The sequence below is a fragment of the Marmota monax genome, unplaced genomic scaffold, assembly GCF_021218885.2.
Source record: "Marmota monax isolate L192 unplaced genomic scaffold, Marmota_monax_Labrador192_F-V1.1 WCK01_AAM20220418_F8-fsc00009, whole genome shotgun sequence".
Lineage (NCBI taxonomy): Eukaryota > Metazoa > Chordata > Mammalia > Rodentia > Sciuridae > Marmota > Marmota monax.
Genome location: NW_026694710.1, coordinates 6,594,381 through 6,613,521, shown reverse-complemented (window position 1 = coordinate 6,613,521; position 19,141 = coordinate 6,594,381).

The following is a 19,141-nucleotide window of genomic DNA, read 5'->3' as shown; positions in this document are numbered from 1 at the left end:
TCATAGAATTTGCAGGGAAATGGATGGCACTAGAGCAGATTATGCTTAGTGAAGCTAGCCAATCCCTAAAAAACAAATACCAAATGTCTTCTTTGATATAATGAGAGCAACTAAGAACAGAGCAGGGAGGAAGAGCAGGAAGAAAAGATTAACATTAAACAGATACATGAGGTGGGATGGAAAGGGAGAGAAAAGGGAAATTGCATGGTAATGGAGGGAGACCCTCATTGTTATACAAAATTACATATAAGAGGTTGTGAGGGGAATGGGAAAATAAACAAGGAGAGATATGAATTAGAGTGGATGGGGTAGAGAGAGAAGATGGGAGGGGAGGGGCAGGGGGATAGTAGAGGATAGGAAAGGTAGCAGAATACAACAGTTACTAATAGGGCATTATGTAAAAATGTGGATGTGTAACCGATGTGATTCTGCAATCTGTATTTGGGGTAAAATTGGGAGTTCATAACCAACTTGAATCTAATGTATGAAATATGATATGTCAAGAGCTTTATAATGTTTTGAACAACCAATAAAAAAAAAATTAACCTAGGGTTGATATCCAGAAAGAAAAAAAAAAAAAAAGAAAAACCAGAAATGAACCTCATATCCTTTCTGTATAGAAGTTACTGTTTAAGTTCCATGGTTATTCTTGGTGATAAAACAGTTGTGACACACATGAAGCTTATGTTCTACTGAGTCACACATTCTGATCCAGGAGGAATATCATGCATTTTGTACCTTATCTGATGCACATGCATCTGCACTGTGTATCTGTTGGGTGATCATCCTACTCTGGACCTTTCCAGTGAGGGTGCATTCATTAACTTTTTAGTATTTTAAGGAACTTATTTACTTGTCCTTTAAAACTTTCAATTGTGTTTGTTATTAGGTACAGTCTGACATAGGTCATGATATGAATGAGAAAATAAACTCTAACATACCTCTAACTTAAATATGTAATATATTTGGAGCAACACATTTTAACCCATATTTCCCAATAGAGTCTTCAAATACTTTAATATCTGTAACTTATAAATGTGAAGTTTGTATAAAAATTTTCAGCCCATGTGTCTAACCAATTATTACATGGTTTGCTATTTTAAATTATTTACTGGATTAAAATATAAAGCAATGCTTGTGACTTTTCAGTAGTGTGTCCACACATAAACAGAACCTATTCCAGGAGAGCATATTATTTTTTTGGCTACTTCTAATCAATACAAAGTTCCCCATTATTCTTGTCTCACATCACTTCACCTATAGTTTCCTTCCAGTGTTTATTTTACCTCTATCCTCTGGGATATTATAAAGCAAATCTCCTCCATCTTCCACACATATTGACAGTCAATTCTCATGTCTTCTAAGCCTCTGTTGTCTATGTTATATGTCGTCTGTCTGTAAAACTTTACTTAATGAAACAATGTGAGTTTCTTCAGTGTCTTCTGTTTTCTGGTGAGAACGCTTTGAAAATTAATGCTTTTGATAAAGTATCATGGCCCAAAATAAACACAGCATAACAGTTAAGAGTCCTACAAATACAGTGTAACACAACATACAGTAATCCATTCCACAGAGTGCTTTAAAATATATTATGCATTCCTTCACTCAATCAGAAGGCTTAATTGTGTTTATAATCAAAAGATTATATAAAAATGCCAGGGGCTGAAGCACACACCTTTAATCCCTGCAGCACAGGTGGCAGAGGCTGGAAGATTGTGAGTTGAAAGCCAGCCTCAGCAAGAGTGAGATGCTAAGCAATTCACTGAGACCCTGTTTCTAAATAAAAATAAAACAGGACTGTGGATGTGGATCAGTGGTTGAGTGACCCTTTGTTCAATCCCCAGTTCCCAGAAAAAAAATTGCAAACATTATTTGGTATTAACATGTCATATACTTTTTAATTTTTTTCTAAATTTTATTTTATTACAGCAAAAAATCATGCATTTTAAAAATAACCAGTGCTAGTATAATTCCAAGAAGTGCTTTCTTATTCTGCTGGTATTAATACAAATTTAGGAGACATTTATTAAAACTGTAATGCAACATTGAACATGAAGCTTATAATATTATTTGACCTTATAATGCATGTTTAGAGAATTAAAAAAATATGAATTAAATTGTTTGAAGAATCATAAAAATAAAACTATATACATCATGGATAGTCATTTTTTGTTTTAAATAGTTTCTTATTTATATATGGTGAATATACATTAGACATTTGTTGAAAAAGCAAGGAAAGAATAGAACTATAGTTTTGAGAGTCTTTGGAAATGTAAACAATTAGAGGAGAAACTGAAATGTTTTCAGATTTTTTTTTTTTTAATGACAATCCTTCCTGAATGCATTGCAGAGAACATTGAAGACTCCCTTTGCTGGTTTGTACAGTAGAGACAATTTTTTTTAATCTAGGATACATCACCCTTCTTTCCAATATTTAGTAATCTGGTATTTTCAAATAAAGTGAATGGCTAAGATTTATAACTCATTGTGATAGTCAGTGGTACCTTAGCCAGAAAGGGCATTATTCACTAACATCCTTTCTATTTGGAAGTTTGAAAATACATAGTGGGTTGAAATATTTCTTCTATTTCTGTGAGAGAAAGATATCTTCTTTGGACTGAATGAATAAAGATTATGCTTCAAAGTGTTTGTCCAGAAACTGCCTTAAGGCCATCTGGCTTTAAATCTACAAGCCATTGCCCCTGATATTCAAAGACACATACACCTTCTTTCAATGATTATGGTGATTTCAAAAGCCAGAATATAGTGTGAGAATATTAGGCATGTTTCAGAAGTGAACCAGCTGATACAACTCAATATAGGATTTTAAAATTTTTATTTCATAAATTTTATCTTAGACATTGCGTGGTTTTGATTTTTGAATTTTTCCATTATAATAATATCTGTCCCCAGAACTAGGAACATAGCTCAGGAGTATAGTACTTGCCTGCATGCATGAGGCCCTGGGTTTGTATAGCAACACAGAAAAAAAAATATTAATAATAATATCTGACCTATGGAGCTTAAGTTTGTATTTTTTGCCCAATATTGATTATCTATACTAAATCCATATAATGCTAAAATATTATCAAAGTACTAATTTAAAAATATCCTTTTAAAAACTCTCCTTAAGATGTGAGTCTTTTGAATTGTGATAAAGATCTATCTTCTCAGGTTTTAATTTTCAAATAACTGTAAAAATTTAAAGCCTTAGTCAAATGCCTTTCTCTAATCCAGACTTCTTAGATAGGACTAAAATTCTTATTTTACTCTTGAAAGATGAATAATCAGGTTCTTGGCAATAAGGGTTCTAATAATAGGTGTAACAATGCAATACTAATTGTAAAGTACTTCAGAGAGTAGCACACAGAATTATTAGATGGTTCAAGATGTCTGACTTGTAATGTACATGAAACACAAAACTTCTTTCTCTTGAATGAGATCTGTGAATTATGGTGGGAAGATTATTCCCTAGATTAAAGTGTGCTATATGGAAAAGATAAAAATTGGATAATGACTCTTATGTGTATAATAAAATAAATGTATATAAAATATATTTTGAGCTGACTGAAGAAAGTTTTTCTTACTGGTTTTATGTCAGCTGTCCTTTAGAAACAAGTCTATGTGTCTGGAAACTGAGAGAAGATTTAGGTTTTAAGAAGATTTTAGGTTTTAAGAAGATTCTCTAGCCAGTTAGCAGCATTGAACAAGTCCAACAACTGCTAGGAACTGAATTCTTCCAAGAATGAGAATGAGCTTGGGAAAGGGAGAAAGTCTCCAGAAGAGAATGTCATACACTGATATCTTGATATAAATCTTTGGAACCCTAAGAGGATGACCTGGTTAAGTGTATCCTAACTCCTGACACAAACTGCAAGATAGTAAATGTGTGTTGTTTTAAGATGCTATAATTATAATGGTTATAATTATAATTATGCTATTTTACCCAGCAATTGAAAAATCCTGAGAAGAGTGGTTAAGGAAGAAGGATGACACGGAAGTCCCCAAAAGCTATGAATCTATGTTACTTTATAAGAAATACTTGGGAGAGGAAATCTTAAAACTACACATAATAGAGATAATTTCCTTTACCTTTGTAATACCACTTAGGGTTTGCCCTATTTTTTTTTTCCTGAAATGTTTTTTATGTCTAATTTTATTATCACTTGCTAATTACACTCTCTGATAAAAAGTAAAAGGAAGTATACATAGAAATTTTTAAAAATGAGTTGTGTATATGTTTCATTTAGATACCAAGAATCTGAAAAAAATAATAGCAAAATTGAATCAGTTTGTTATTATTTCTATTTATATGCTTTAAAAGTTCCTACATACTTAAAAATATATAGTTTTATTGTATATATAGTAATTCCCCCATTATATATTTTTAACCAGAAAAAATAAACAGAGGAATTTTATGTGTACAAAAAGTTATGGATAATAACAGTTATCTTTGTTTTATTGCTTCTTTCAGAAAAATAAAATTAAAATGCCTATATATTTATTGGCATAGTAGTTGACAATTTTGAAATCACCAATAAATATTAAAGATGTAAAATATTTCCTATGATTAATTAAGACTGGTGCTACTTGTTTGTTTTGGAATAAGTGCATATACCCTCCACCATTTGTTGCCAAACTCAATTCATGTTTACACTACAGTTGTTATTTTCTAGTATCATTGTTGGTGTTGATTCTATTAAAGTCTTGGTATCAACTTAGCCCAGGCTTCTCATACTTTGGTGATATTTGTTTGTCAGATCATATTTCCTATTATCTGGCCATGTCATATGACGAGAGCTTACATTTTTCAAGTCCAGATTTTTATCTCACTACATGCTGTCTTCAGGTCTACAACATTATTCAAATTAGTATCCTTTCAATCATTATTGACTACAAGAAATAACATCAGAGTTTAAAGTAATCAGGCAAAGCTGATTATTTTAGTGTGCATTCATCTTTAGCAACTTACTTTTATTTATTTTCTTTTTAATATGTTCATTTCCTTCAGTACATAAAAGTCATCTTTAGTCTCTAACTATTGTAATAAAATGCTGGAAATTTTTGTGATTTTATTTAGAGAGAACAATTTTTGTATTATTTTAGAGTCTCATAAGAGTATTCTGTACCAGATGAATAGAAAATAATGACTTGTGCAAAGATATTTAAAACACCATGAAGCAGATATCATCATGCATTCATTGTAATAGAGTGTTTTTTTAATTTTAATGATTATTTCAAAGTATGCTAAATGTAATGGCAATAAACTAAGATATATGTAATATATGAATGTTTTTCTTCTAGTCCTAAATATTTCTAAAATTGTCTGAAAATTTAAACTGTGCTTTTAAGAAGAGGGAAATGAAAATATAAATATAGAAATTTTCTTAGGCCTTCCAGTCCACATATTCACAAAGTGACCCCAACAAAAATTGGATCACCTAGGTATAGTATGTGTCAGTCACTGTCCAGCTCTGTGTTGCCTAACTTCATTGAAAAAATAGAAACAAACATAGTGTGTTCAAGCATAGCTATGAGGAAAGAGATAATCAATTTAAGTATTAAGAACAGTGTGTAATATATTATCAAATTTAAGTAAATTATAATGTTACTTATTATTAGCAATATAACTGTGTTAGTTGAAATCATAAGTGTTATTAAATATTGTTATTATAAAAACTTCTATTTAACAACATAAAATAATTAAACTCTAAAAAATTTATTTTATGAGTTCTCTTTTCTACATGAGTCAAATATATCATTATGTCATAACTTTACTAAATAAAGTAGCTGTCATATAGAACAAGTTAAAATTGAACTTAAAAGTTTTATTAATAGTCAAAGTTTATGGAATATATTAGTCAATATGCAATTTTCTTCATACATATGAATATGCAAACCAATATGTGTGTATATATATATATATAATTAAATTTATACTAATCTTTCATCTTGTGGTATAATGACAGCTTTCAAATTACTATAATAGTTGAATAATTCTTAAGTTGTCAATTACATATATTTATAAAACTAAAACTTCAAATAACAAATACTTATGTTTTCATAGATAATTTCTAAACATCAAATATTTTATTGTCAATCATAGTTGAGTTTGGTTGATTTTTAAGAGAAGTTTCAATAATATTAATCATTTTACTTTAAAAAGTTATTTTTATTAATGAAAGTCATTTTAATTACTAAATAAGGTGAACACATTATAAATATAGTATTTGTTCATGAAATTAGGAATTTCATAGTCTTATTAATATTCATTAACCAAACCACTGATTTATATACCATAAATTACAGAGGCATTCTTTATGGTGATATAAAAATAAATCATACTAACATATAATTTTCATTAAAAATTCATTGTCTTTTTAATTAAAATATATTAATGCCTATTTATTTAATAACATTTTAAGGAGCAAATTTTCATGCTAAATGAAACAAACTCAAAAGTTAAGGACTGGGAAAGGTCTTTGAAGAATGAATCAGTTTTTGAAAACTGACACTGTGTTATGACAACAAAGACACCTTGTATTTTTTCTTTACAAAGAAAAGTTATACACTAATGGTAACTATTACCATCCAGCTGCAATTAATATTCTATGTATCAGCCATGAAAATATGGCTGAATTAGAATGACTCCTGTTTATAACATGGATTTCTCAAAATGCCTTGTAATCTTTAAAAATTTTGTAGAATGGATAGCAGGTTTACTTAATAAGAAATGCTTGCCATATTCATATATTTGTAATTCCCTCCTGATCTGAACACACTCTGAAGAAAACAAAGCATTACTATCATCATTCCTTATTTGGTTATTGGAAGAGTCATATATGTCATACGGTGGAACTTGGACATAATTGGATCTACTTTCATTGAAAAGATACATATTCTGAAATAAAGTTTTAATTCATACTGGGTTTACTTTTTTATTCTAATTTGTTATATATGACAGCAGAATGCATTACAATTCATATTACACAAATAGAGAGGATATTTTCATATGGTTGTATACAAAGTGCCGCAGTCTGGCTGGGCACAAAAATAACCAGGAGGTCATGAGCCACTTGCAGGTTCAAACAGGAACTACCTTATTGCCAGAACCCCACAGGAACTCTCCAGAACTCCACCAAAACTCCAAGAGAACCAATGGGAACTCAAAAGTAGCAGGCACTCGAGGCAGCAGAAGCCGCCCCACTGCTGGACAGCAGAGGTCCACATACACAACTGAATACACAGCTTGCCCCAATTCAGCATCCTCCAGTTACAGCAATCAGTCACCATCCCAATAATTATACACAACTTAACTTAATCACCATCATCCCAATGGCTCGATGGCGTCACCTCCCAAACACTCCTTCTGGCAAAATGCCAGGCGCCATCCCGACTTGGCTGTGGCTCTAAACAACAAAGTATATTCACCATTTGTGTCTTCATATATGTATTTAGGGAAATGATGTTCATCTCATTCCACCATCTTTTTGTACCCCCATACCCCTTCCCTTCCCCCCCTCCCCTTTGCTTTAGAGTTCCTCTAATAGTCACATGCTTCCTCCCAACCCCACTTTGAATCAGCCTCCTTATATCAGAGAAAACATTTGGCATTTGGTTTTTTGGGATTGTCTACCTTCACTTAGCATTATGTTCTCTAACTACATCCATTTTCCTAAAAATTCCATGATTTTATTCTCTTTTATTGCTGAATAATATTCCATTGTGTATAAATACCACATTTTCTTTATCCATTCATTTACTGAAGGGCATGTAGGTTGGCCCCACAATTTAGCTATTGTGAATTGTGCTTCTATAAATATTGATGTGGCTGCATCCCTGCAGTATTCTCTTTTTAAGTCCTTTGGGTATAGACCAAGGAGTGGGATAGCTAGGTCAAATGGTGCTTCCATTCCAAGTTTTCCAAGTAATCTCCATACTCCTTTCCATATTGGCTGCACCAATTCACAGTCTTACCAGCAATTTATGAGTGTGCCTTTTCCCCCATATGCTCGCCAACACTTATTGTTGTTTGTATGCTTAATAGCTGCCATTCTGAATGGAGAGAGATGAAATCTTAGAGTAGTTTTGATTTGCTTTTTTTCTAATAGCTAGAGATGTTGAACATATTTTCATATATTTGTTGATTTACTGTATATCACCTTCTGAGAAGTGTCTGCTCAGTTTCTTGGCTCATTTATTGATTGGGTTATTTGTTATTTTGGTGTTTACCTTTTTGAGTTCTTCATCTACCATATAGATTAGTCCTCTATCTAATGTGAAAGTGGAAAAAAATATTTTCAAGCTGTAGGCTTTCTATTCACCTCACTAACTGTTTGTTTTTCTGAGAAGCAGCTTTTTAGTTTGAATTCATCCCAATGATCAATTCTTGATTTTAATTCTTGCACTATAGGAGTCTTATTTGCTAAGAGTAGCTTTGTGGCATAATATGTGGTCTATTTTAGCGAAGGATCCATTTGCTTCTGAGAACAAAGTGTATTTGTTAATTGAAGGATAAAATATTCTATATATGTCAGTTAAGTCTAAGTTATTGATTGTATTATTCAAATCCATAGTTTCTTTGTTCAGCTTTTCTTTGGAAGATCTATCCTGTGATGAAAGAGGTGTGTTAAAGTCACCCAGAATTATTGTTTTCTGGTCTTTTTGACTCTTGAACCTGAGAAGAGTATGTTTGAAGAATGTAGACATCCAATATTTTGGGGAATATAAATTTATTATTATTATGTGTTGTTGATGAATTGTTTCCTTAAGCAGTATGACATATCCTGGTTTAACCCTTTTGATTAACTTTGGCTTGAAGTCTACTTTATTTGATATGAGGATGGAAACCCCTGCTTGCTTCCACAGTCCATGTGAATGGTATGAATTTTCCCAACTTTCACCCTCAGTGTGTGGATGTATTTTACTATGAGATGAGTCTCTTGGAGGTAGCCTATTGTTGTTTCTTCTTTTTTTAATCCAATCTGCCAGTCTGTCTTTGGATTGGTGAGTTTAGGCCATTAACATTCAGGGTTATTATTGAGACATGATTTGTAATCCCAGCCATTTTGTTTAATTTTGGTATTTAATTTGACTTGGTTTGTCCTTTGATTTGTTTTTCCTTTAGTGTAATACTTCCCTTTGCTGATTTTCATTGTTGTATTTCAGTTTCTCTTCATGGAATATTTTGACGAGGATGTTCTGTAGTGCAAGCTTTCGAATTGTAAAATCTTTTAACTTCTGATTATCATGGAAGGTTTTAATTTCATCATCAAATCTAAAGTTTAATTTTGTTGCATATAAGATTCTGGGTTGGCATCCATTGTCTTTCAGAGCTTGATATATGTTGTTCTAGGACCTTCTAGCTTTCAGGATCTGGATTGAAAACTCTTCACATATTCTAATCCGTTTCCCCCAATAAGTAATCTGATTCCTTTCTCTCGTGGCTTTTAATATTTCTTCCTTATTCTGTATGTTAGGAATTTCCATTATAATGTGACTTGGTGTGGATCTTTTGTGATTTTGTACATTTGGCATCCTGAAAGCCTCTTTAATTTGGTTTTAAAATTCATTCTTCATTTTTGGAAAAAAAAAAATCTGATATTTCATTGAATAGATTGTTCATTTCTTTAGTTTGGAACTCTATTCTTTCCTTTTTTCCAATTATCTCATAAATGTGGTCATTTTATGCTATCCCATATTTTTTGTATGTTCTGCTCATGGTTTTTTACCATTTTCATTGTGTGGCCTATATTCTTTTCAAGATTATATATTTTGTCTTTATTTTCTGAGGTTCTGTTTTCTAAGTGGTCTAATCTGTTGGTGATGCTTTCAGTTGAACATTTTATTTGATTTATTGTTTCTTTCATTTCAAGTTTTTTTTTGTTTGTTTGGGTTTTTTAAGACCTCTATCTTCCTACTGAAGTAATCTTATGTTTCCTCTATTTTTTTATGTAGCTGTTTGTCAAAATGATCTTTTGCTGCCTGTATTTGCTCTCATATATCATCTTTTAATTCACAGAACATTTTAATTTTGTACATCCTTAACTCCTTATCTGCTATATCTTCTGCTTGTGTTGGCCATGGATTATAATAATGTGGTATCTTGATTTGCTTGGGTCACTTTCTTCCCTTGTCTTTTCATGTTGATCTTGTGTCTTCTCTCCTAGCGCTATGGATCCTAGTTGTTACTGATTTTATCCTACAGGCTTATTGTTTCCCTGTAGGAATCCTATACCTCTCCTTTGAGGTTAAGGACAATGTTATCAGATCCCAAAATAAACAATATACACCCTCAAAAAACAAAGTATTTGCTAATGAGACATTTACAGTTTGTTCACAATGTACATAAACGGTGACTGAAATTATTATCCACAATACACTCAGTAGGTTTGTAAAAGGGTTTATAGTTTCTGATGGTAGACAATGAACCCGGGGGTGAGGAGTAGGATGATATGCTTAGGAAACAGAAGGTGAAGATATACAATTGTTATACCTTAGAAAAGAGAAATCTAAAGAGGAAGATTAGTAGCAGGAGAAAGGAGAGGAAGTACTTTTGGGTAGACAAGGATGTGGGAGGACAGTATAGTACATAAAACATACATAAATATCAAGAAAAATTGAAAATATTAAAATAGCAGAAATTGGTGGGGAAAAAAGTAATAATTAAAAAAAAAAGTATGTACCACACAATGTAATATACTATTCAGTCATCCCAGACCTCAAAATCTAATTCTTGCAAAGTACATGGTTTTACATATGTTGGGATGTGAGTGCAGGAGAAAGGAGAGGGAGATAGGGAGATAAAGAGAGAGAGAGAGAGAGAGAGAGAGAATCTTGAAGTAAGACACAGGGCTTATTTGGGTTGGTTATCAGTGTCTTTCCTGTTTCCCTTCTTATCCAATCTCTGCAGTCCTCTGTTTTTAGCTGGTTTCTCCACACTCAGGATGGTGAAGATAACCAGGGTGTCACTGTGCCAGGTTATCGGCTACTGGGGACAGTGGAGAGTTAGAAACTGGATACCTGGAAGATGGTGATAAAGGCGAGCCAAGATGGAGGCTCCTGTGGTGGGGTGTCCAGTTGGGTGGGGGGAGCCTGGCAATGTGTTGGATGATGAGCTCTAGGGCTAGCAGTGTTGGCTGACTTCAGAGCCTGAGTGATGTTCCTGGGTGCAGATGGGCTACTGCACATCAGGGATAAGTCCCCTGCAGCAGAGTCCCAAGAGGGCAGCAGCTGGGGGAACCCCACTTTGGTAGATGGGGGTCCACACAGGGGTGGCAGCCATAGTTCTTACTTATGGGAAGCTGCCGGGTGTCCTCCGTGGGAGCAGTGTCTGTGATTTCTACTCCAGTGGGTGGCCAAAATTTCATCATGGGTGCTTCTGCCACCCCTATGCTCTCACTTGGGTATCTGGTAATCCTACATAAGTGAATAGTTGGGAGACCTACTCTGATGCTAAGGCCAGGAGGCCTGAATGGACACAGTGCTTCTTGCACGTGTGTGGGGGGGGGGCTGGAATATCCCTAGCAGTGAAGCTGTATTCTCACAACTAGATCCCCAGGTTACCAAGCTACCCAGAATGCTGCCTCCCTCTGGCCGCCAATCTTGGAACCCGCTACTCATTTTTTGTTTGTTTGTTTTTTAAATCCAACTTAAATAACGAGAACTCTATTGAATGGAAAGCAATGGTGTGCAAATGATTTGTTCAATAAACAGTAGAGTAGATATCAGTAGAATTATGTTAATATATGTAAGTTGGCTCCAACTTTCTAGCACAATTATTATCAAGTTTTTGTTTCTGTGGCCAGGAAATTTTTTTTTTTTGGGGGGGAGTGTTTACACTGTATGGTGATGTTACTTCAACAAATGAATGAATAAATGAAGCATGATTTGATAATTTTCACTTTTCAGAGGATGTTGAGTACAGAACTACACCTAATGAAAGGTGACTTTTGAACATCTCTAGTACTGGAAATGTGAATAAATGTGAAGCATAGAGGCTCATATAATTGATTAACCATGTTCAGGAATGAGCTTAAGTATAAAATGAGAAAACTGATGGTTTTACTCTAATTGGAAACCAGAAATGATTAAATAATTTAATTATAAGTCTAATTTTTTTTGATTGTGTTGTCCAGTCAACATAGTACCATTAGGGGATACAGTAGCTCACAAATCCTACAGTGTTTTAGATAAGCTGAACCAGAGTTCCTGTGTGGGTGCTTAATTTTGTATCTGTTCCTCTAATATTGTTACTCTTACCAGAGTCTAATTCCAGTCCCATGATCTAAATTGTGAAAATGTCCTATAACTTATAATGAATGCTCCTAATGAAACTGAAATTTTTCTGCATATACATATTGTATCTTCAACTAGACCTTTTATTCCCTTATCTTTTTCATTTATGAAAGGTTGTTTGTTTACTCCTTCTCAACTGTTCTGAAGCTATATAGAAGCACCCTGTCTATGAATACTGCACCCTAATTGCTGAAACCCTCACTATTCTCTCTCTGCACCCCTGCCCAGCTGTGGTCATTCTTTAACAGAAGTACATTCCTCCAGAGCCCACTTCCAGTTTTCAGACCTAGCTACCTCACAAGGTGCAAGAGGAGGAGTAAGGACGGAATTGAAATTCTAACTGTGATTATTGCAGTCTCAGAAAAAAATACGTAAAAATGAATTAGATGTTTCCAGTTGTCACATTGTTAGTAAAGAATTGTTATTTATAATTTCTTTGTCTTCTGTAGAACCTATGGTGAATGATAAGATTGTGTGTTGGGTGATGTTTTACATTAATTATCTTCATTAATCCTCTCCTGTTAGAACAATTAAATTTGTAAAATGTGGTAATACAATATAACAGTGGGAATCTGAACTATTAAGCATATGTACCCTTTGCCTTAATTCATATCCAAAATAAGATTAGATCATCAGAAAATATTGCTAGGATCATAAGAGGATTACACTTTTAAAATGTTTTGATGATTTGATAGGTATGATGTTACTAAAGCTTGTGAGCCATAAGTGTTTACAGTTACAGATTTGAAAAAAAAAAGTTGTCTATTTCAAAGTAATCAATTACTCTTCTATTGATTTAAATCCTGAACATCTAAAATTCAAACTCCCCTTGGGGGTTAAATCAATAAATATACTTTTAAATCCTTGAATAAACTATGTTAATAAGAGAAGAGTTAGAAGCTTATCCCTAAGACCTCATAAAATGACAGTTACAGTCCTAGATAGAAATTGTATGTTGTTCAATTCATACATGATTCCCAGAAGTTTCTACTTTCCCTATAATGTACATCAGAGTTCTGAAATGTATTTAGAATGGATTTCAGGCATTGCAAAACCTGATCCTGTTTCACTTTTCCAAGTTTCTGGGGAAATAATTTGTCCAAAGTAACTGAAGAATTTTATCTGATAAGTTTTTGTTCTAAAATAAGATGAGAAAGTAAAAATTAAGGGAAGAAAGTCATCATCAGTTGTTCTATGGTCTTTCACAGACCTTCAGGTGGTAAAATGTGAAGCTTTATGTATACTAAAATGGGATGCATTAATGACACATTAAGGATCAGACAAAGAACAAATTCATTCTCCCTTTCTAGCCATAATAATGGTACTAATATGAATATTTGTCATGTAATTTTTTATAAATACATACATAGTGTGCAGTTGCTAACTACAATTTGCTTTGTTTTCAAAACTTTACATTTTCTTCACTGAAACAACTGGAATCTTCTTTCTCATCACCATAGACATCAAATGATACAGAACAAAAAAGTTTGCCTACTAAACATTCTTCTTTACATTGAGCACTGTTTAACATTCCTCTTTCCACATTTTTTATTCTAATTAGTTTACATGACAGTACAAAGCATTTTGACACATTATATATAAATGGAGTACAACTTTTCATTCTTCTAGTTGTGCATGATGTAGAATCACACTGGTTATGTAGTCTTATATGCAAATAAGGTCATAATGTTGTATTCATTCTACTGTACTTCCGAACCCCATACTACCTACCCTGTGTTTACTCACCATGTCTAATCCAAATAATCCTAGCCAGCCCCCCCCCCCCTTATTGTGAATTAGCATCTGCATATTAAAACATTCACCTTTTTGTTTTTAGGATTGGTCACTTTGCTTAGCTTAATATTCTCCAGCTCCATCCATTTACCTGAAAATGTCATAACTCCGTTCTTCTTTAAGGCTAAGAATATTCCATTGTGTATATATACTGTGTTTTCTTTATCCATTCATCTTTTGAAGGGCATCTAGATTGGTTCCATAGTTTGGCTATTGTGAATTGAACTGCTATAAATATTGAGGTGACTGTGTCACTGTAGTATTCATATTTTACATCCTTTGGGTGTAAAATGAGGAGTGGGATAGCTAGGTCAAATGGTGATTTCATTCAAAGTTTTCTGAGGAATCTCCATACTTCATTCCATTACGATTGGACCAATTTGCAGTTCCATCAGCAATGTATGAATGTACCTTTTTCCCAACATCTTCAACATGTATTATTGCTTGTATTCTTGATGATTGCCATTCTGACTAGAGTGAAGTGAAATCTTAGAGTACTTTGTTTTACATTCCTCTAATTGCTAGAGATGTTGAACATTTTTTTCATATATTTGTTGATCGAATTTATTTCGAATGTATTTCTTTTTCTGTGAAGTGTCTGTTCAGTTCCTTAGCCCATTTCTTGATTGGATTATTGGGTTTTTTTTGTTGTTGTTATTTGTTTTGTTTTGTTTTGGGTTTTTTGTGTGTGTGTGTTGAGTTGTGTGAGTTCTTAGAAAGTCTATTTTTCTTTTTCTCTCCAGGTTAAGAAATAATGCAATTTTAAATTCTTCATTGCTCAGAATTCTATTACAAAAGAGACCTTATCAGTGCAAATAATTTTTATCCCTTCAGCTTCTAATCTTCTTAACTCATTTTGAATGAACTAAAAAATGTACCTTTCTTAACCATTTTTAAATATCCATGAAAAAAATACCCCTAATACCTTTCTTTTACAAATTGGAGATTATTTCATCAACACTTTAACTGCTTTTACTTAAGTGTTTATTATTATTCATTTCTACATGTCCTTTTCTACTAGAATGTTTTTCAATTCAATCTCATTTAATTTTTTATTTATAGATTAATACCCATGAACACAAACTCTTCTTGATAGAAGGAAAGTACAGACATCAATACTTACTTTTGTGAAGCATACATTTGTATTTGGACAAAACCGACATGCAAAACCAGTTACCTAAAAAATACAATGTTTTCATCAGCTTTATTGCAGCTGTGACGAAAAGGCCTGACAAGAACAACTTAGGGGAGGAAAAGCTTATTTGGGGGCTCATGGTTTCAGAGGTCTCAGTCCATAGTCAGCCAGCTCCATTCTTTAAGGTTGAAGTAAAGGGAACATCATGGTAGAAGAGTGTGATGGAGGGAAGCAGCACTCGGGATGATCAGTAAGCAGAGAAGACTCACCAGACACAAAATATATAGCCCAAAGGCACACCCCTAATGACAGACCTCCTCCAGCCACAATTTCCCTGCCTTCACATAACACCCAGTTAATCCCATCAGGGGATTAACTCACTGATTGTGTTAAGGATCTTATAAACCAATTATTTCACCTCTAAACCCTCTTGCACTGTTTCACACATGAGCTTTTTGGGGGATATCTCACATTGAAACCATACTACTATATATATATATTTTTTTCACATATACATATATATATATATATATATATATATATATATATATGTGTGTGTGTGTGTGTATATAATATATTAAAAAATAGTTTTAAAAAATCAAGAATATGAGGGACTTTTGTAGGCTAAAAGTTTCAATCTAGTAAAAATGAAGAGGCTCAGTATTCATTTTAAAATTTCAAATATAGTATCACTAAATCAGGTATGTCTTCAACTTAACTTCCTATATATTTTGTACAAAAATTGGAATAGGCAAGGTATTTTTAACACAGAAAGTATTAGATATGAAAGAAAAAAAAATCCAATTTGAGAAAAAGATAGTGCAACATGTATGTTAAAAATTGTATGCAAGCTCATCTTAGATCTTACACTACTAAGATGATTTGTAAAAATCATTTTACCACTATCTAGCATCCATTACTTTATACTTACAAATGATGGAAGTTGTCTGGGTTGGTACTTTGAATTTGTACACCAGAAAACTCTAGGTTTGTAAGTTGCATATTGCATATCATTATTGTGGGGAGAATAAGGTCAAAAGTGATCCCTCTAACAACTAGCCAGAGTAGCAAATTCATATCCATCTTATATTTAAGATTGCATATGCATTGAGCTTAGAATATCATAACGCTAAAAATAAAATATTAATCTCTGTGCCATTTAGAATAGTAATGTTCCGTGATTTTATGACATAATGTGTGGAATGGTCAGTGTGAACATTTCCCTTTTCCTTTTGTTTTCCATCAAATGCCTGCTACATCTGCTTAGCTTCTGAAAAGGCCTGTTTTTAGAATAAAATACTTCAAAAGTATGCTACAAGCTCTATCAATAGTTAACAATAATATGCTTTGCTTTTCTTAGTGAAAAACCTAAGCTTGCACTCCTGGAGGTTGTACAAAGGGCTATTATCTGCAAAGATTCAAAGAACTTTCCAAGATGGAAGCAAGGAAAAGATCTTACCAGTTTTGACAATCTAGGTCATGAACAGTGGAGATCAAGGTATCAGGGTAGAGTGGGGACGGGGTGGGGGGAAGGTGGAGGAGTATAAAATAAAACAAGAAAAGGGAAGAAGATATATTTGAAGGTTCAAATGATATAGACTCTAAATGATAACAAAGGTCCTTGAAAGGAATTTTAACTACACTCATTGATAAGCTGCAGGGAAGACTGTAACCTTTCTGATGATGAACTATTTATGTGTGCTTTAGATGTGAGGAAAAAAGGGAGAGTTACACAAATTTGTGTATTCAATATATTTCAACTAATACTCTAGTATACTTTAATACCAGATGATCTCACTCTTATTAATAAAAAGTTCACCTCCTTCAAGAGAAGAGAATGGTGGTTGCCAGAGGTTGTGAAGAGATGTGGGGAGGGAGAGATAGGAAATATTAACAAACAGGTACTAAGTTAGTGAGATCAGAAGAAGAAGTTTTGGTGTGGTATTACACAGTAAGGTGACTATAGAAATAATCATGTACTATATGTTGTAAAAAGCCAGAAGTAAGAATTTTGAAAATTTTCACCATAAAGAAAAATGTTTGAGGCTATGATGCTTTTAACCTGACTTAAAGATTATACAATGTATACATATATAAAATACTGCATAGTACCTCATTAATATATACTGTTTTATGTATTTATATATGTACGAAAATAAATGCAATTTATATTTAAAAAATTAAAAGATACAGACTACAAGAAAGTTTTATAGACTGTCACTCTCAGAGAAAGCAGAATACATGAATTTGTATGTTTTGTAATCAAAAATAGAGGAGTAGCAAGAACTCTTCTTGATCATGTTGCATAATGAAAGCTATCAATATTCAAACATTTCAAAATTCATCCTAAATGTACTACTGTTAAGATTATAAAAATGTTAAATATGGTAGTGTCATAAATAGCATTACAATTTTAAAGATATCTCTGGCAGTAGAGAATAAATAGAGATGGGCAAATGGTGCACTCTGGATATTATGTTGAAGCTAATTGCTGTGATCCATTTGAAAAGTGATGCCTCTTTGGCAAATGGTGAGGAAAAATGTGGGTGGAGGGTTAATCTGAATGCCCAGCAATTACTGCAAATTTAGATTTGGAAGGTGAGGAGTAAGGAGGTCAGCCCATGTGACCAACAGGCTCACAAGTGTTTTAAAACACTGAAGTTAAAAGGTTAGCTGATAGGTGGTCTTACTGAAACAAGATATAAAGGATGAGGACCAGGGTATTTTTATGAGAAAATAAAGATGATTATTTAAATACGTGAAAGCCAAGTTTGAAGTGTGTATTAGACTTGAAATGACTTATCTTAGCATTGATTATAAGTGCTGGAGGTAGATAGAAAGATCCATGGCAGAAATATGCATGCAAAAGAGAGTGGTAAAAGTCAAATGGAACCCCTGAAAGGAGGATGAGATTTCCCAGGACAAAAGGTACTGTGAGAAGAAAAGCTGCAAAGTAAAGGTCCTGAACCACTTTATGCCTTTAGCCTTCTTTTTATTTTTTTCTCCCAGTTGAACCCATTGTATTGATTACAGATGTAAAATAGATGAATATTTCCACAGGAACACATAGAGAACAGGCTACCTGAAGCAACTAAAAGAAAAAGAGACTCAATTAATTAGTTTTATTCCATGCATTTATTCATAAAATGTCTTACTGATATTAAATTTATAGTACTCTATTCATCTAATGCTATTGATGCTAATTCCAGCTCAAAAAAAAATAGAAAAGTTTGACAAAAATATAACTGCAACTTTTGAAGGGCAAGAAATCAACAGCTTTTATTTCAGCTTTGAATATTTTTAATTTCCTTTGATTCTCTTGACCTCGTTTAGCTATCAGAAATTCATTCACTGATGATTAATTTAACAGGAAGAAACCCAGGATCTCTCTGCTTTAATATTTCCTAAGCACACTTTCTCTCTGCTATTTTTGTGAACTAGAAAATCTTAAAAGTGACTCTTGCTGAGATTCACCTTAAAAACAACAAAAATAAAACTGTCAAATATCAGTGTGGTACAGTAATAGCTGATTTATTATTATTATTAAATTCTTTAATATTCTCAATAACCGGCCCTCAAAAACATGTAATATAAAAAGTTGGAATATAATTCAAATAGTTGCATTTAATTAATTTATGTAAAAATTTAAGCTTCATAGCAAAAGGGAACATAATTGAATACATTTAATCTTTCAAAAAGATTAAAAAGTCTAGTAATAGGGGACCCACTTTAAATATAAAATAAACAAAATGAAATAACCCTTTGTGTCAATTGCACAAATATAAGTATTATAAAACCAGGAGTACCCCCAAAGTTTATATAAAAATAAATAGAAATAATCAATCAATCAATCAAATCAAAGAGGTAATTTTATTAAGCAGGGCCTGAAGCTAAAGGCAGAGCCTATGGTAAAAA